Source organism: Palaemon carinicauda, chromosome 3 (genome assembly GCF_036898095.1).
Source record: "Palaemon carinicauda isolate YSFRI2023 chromosome 3, ASM3689809v2, whole genome shotgun sequence".
Classification (NCBI taxonomy): Eukaryota; Metazoa; Arthropoda; class Malacostraca; order Decapoda; family Palaemonidae; genus Palaemon; species Palaemon carinicauda.
The window spans coordinates 140,697,357-140,700,612 of record NC_090727.1 but is presented as its reverse complement, the minus strand read 5'-3'; positions in this window follow the sequence as shown (position 1 = coordinate 140,700,612).

Here is a 3,256-nt window from a genome sequence, read left to right as displayed (position 1 = left end):
ACAATAAATAATAATATGGATAATAAATAATAAGTATTACTAATAAAATAAAAATAAGATTAATAATAATAACCAATAAAAAATAATAATTAGTGATAATAATAATTAATTATAATAATAATAATAATAATAATAATAATAATAATAATAATAATAATAATAATAATAATAATAATAATAACGAAAACAGAATCGCCAATGTAAGAAAGTTTGTTTGTCCAAAAAACATAGATGTTAAAGGAACAATATAAAAGACAATGAAAGGAAACACTATTGGGGAATAGAATAAATAATACTATAGTCTAAAAGAGAACAGAATCCCTGAAAAAGGCAGTGACGTTGCAAGACGTCGACTCTTCGATTGTTAATTCAATTCAACGTGATTGTCGAATTGGCTTCGGAGGTTTCTCTCGAAAATACAATGGGAGGCGAGAGAGACTAATCTTCGAGACACATCTTCGAGATTGATGGAGAAGAGGACTCCAGCTGTTGGGATCCTGTACAAAAGAAGTCTCAGAGGGAAAATAAACAAGGAAAAAATGGAGATCACATGTGATCATGGAACGGAAAACGTATACACGCACGCACAAGTAGATATAAATAAATAAACATAAGCACACACAGACAGACACACACATACTAACACACACACACACACGCACACACGTATATAAATATACATATATATATATATATATATATATATATATATACATATATATATATATATATATTAATAATATTTATATATATATATATATATATATATATATATATATATATACATATATATAATAATATATATTCATAAATTTATATATATATATATATATATATATATATATAAATATATATAAATATATATATATATATATATATATATATGTGTAATAATTTTATCACTAACTTTCACGATTTAAAAAAAAATCCAATAATACCGTATCTGCTCTGCCAAAGGATCTCGAACCAGAGGGAGTTTTTTGTAATAGTAAGGACTCGAACCTAAGACCGATAGAAATACGGATAAACATTACACTATTTAGACCACTCAGCTGTAAAGAGAGATAAGAGCTGATCCCAACTTTGCTGTATTTAATCCTTTCGAGTTAAGGATTTATACTTAGAATAGAAATCAACCCATCCCCACCATTAGAGAGCATTTGTTAGGGTGAGCTCACTTGCTTGAGGGTGCAGTCAGGCTGACTATGCTATCTTATTTCTTTTCCATTTGTCTTTTTTGAAGATTTTTTATAGTTTATGTTTGAAAGATCTATTTTAGTGTTGTTACTGCTCTTAAAACGTTTTATATCAATTGTCCAGTTCTTCTATTGTAGTTTATTTATTTCCTTGTTTCCTATCCTCACAGGGTGAATTTTCCCTTTTGCAGCCCTTGGGCTTATAGCATTTTCCTTTTCCAACTAAGGTTCTAGCTTAGCTAATAATAATAATAATAATAATAATAATACACTTTAAACATACGATGAGTGATCTATGGAAGTGAATCAATGCGCTATATAAATTTTTTAGATCCTATTCAATTCCAAACCAATGCCCCAAAATCAACGCAGTTGTTAATGAGAGCAATCCTTTGCTGGGGGTAAAAATAAGATATGAGTATAGTAGTCTCGCCCCTACGCACTTGTCGAAACACCAAAAAAATGAACGCTACTTTGAACCGTGAGTTTAAGCTGTTTACTGGGGAGGCCACTGCTGTGGTTGGGCTTGCCCGACTGTCGTTCTGGTGAGTATCTATTCTGATGAAATTGGAACTGAAACTAGACACCTTTAACCTTTTACATGCATATTCTGAGACATGCTTTACAGACATTATAGAACCTTTTACTTCTTCCCAGGCACGAATCCTTAGTCTATAACACACTTTTTCAATAGCTTCCCCATTATACATTGCCTTTACTATCGATAATAAAATTTTCTTTTTAAAGTCAATCTAAAGCCCATACACGGACAAAAATGTTATATATATATATATATATATATATATATATATATATATATATATATATATATATAAATAAATATATATATATATATATATATATATATATATATATATATATATATATATATATACATACTATATATGAAGCACATATATAGTATATATATATATATATATATATATATTTATATATATATATATATATATATATATATATATATATATAAATATATATATATATATATATATATATAAATATATATATATATATATATATATATATATATATATATATATATATATACTATATATGAAGCACTATATATGTGTAAGACTATACTCACACACAAACATATATATATATATATATATATATATATATATATATATATATATATACATATACTGTATATACTTATACAGTGCTTTATATATACATAAATATATAAATTACATACATATGTGTATATATTATTGTTATCATTATAACTAACCAAGCTACAACCCTAATTGGAAAAGCAGGAGTCTACAAGCACTAGGGCGCCAACAGTAGCCCAGTGAAAAAATGAAATAAATAAACATTATATTAGAATTAATGAATAAAAAAGGAAATAATATTTTGAAATCAGTGACATCTATCTTATGTAAACGATGAATACGGATTTAACATAAAATAATTTGAAAAAAAAAAAAAATAGCGTTTCAAGTTTCACCGATTCTTTAGTGAGATTAGTGAGGTCATTCCATAATCTGATCACAGCAGGAATAAAACTTCTAAAATACTGTGTAGTATTGAGCCTTATGTCGGAAAACTCGAAGACTTTTTTTTTAATAAACTGCATACTTAGTGCTCAGCAAAGTCTGGGAAGATATAAATGCAAAGGATGGTCAGAATTATAAAAATCTTAAGCAACATTCACAAAGAACTAACTGAAAGATGGTGGAGTAATTAATATCCATATCAAGAATAAAAAAAATAATAGGCCACAAATTTTTCTCCCACAAATTAATATGAGTCAGCAGCTGTTAACCAGAAAATAGAAAAATACTCAAAACGTGGTGGAATGAAATGATTAAAACATTTCTTCAGGATATATGGATCACCAAAAACCTTCAAACTACTTTACATTATCAATGAAAGGATCTGGATGTTGAGGAGCCACTGTCCTCGGCCTTCTTACAAACATACTCTCAGGTTTGTTAGGGCTTCAACTTCATGTCCCGTAATTTGCACCGTACAAAGGATTCAGTAATCATACTTCTACATTCAGGAGATGGAGTTGAAGCAAAGGGAAT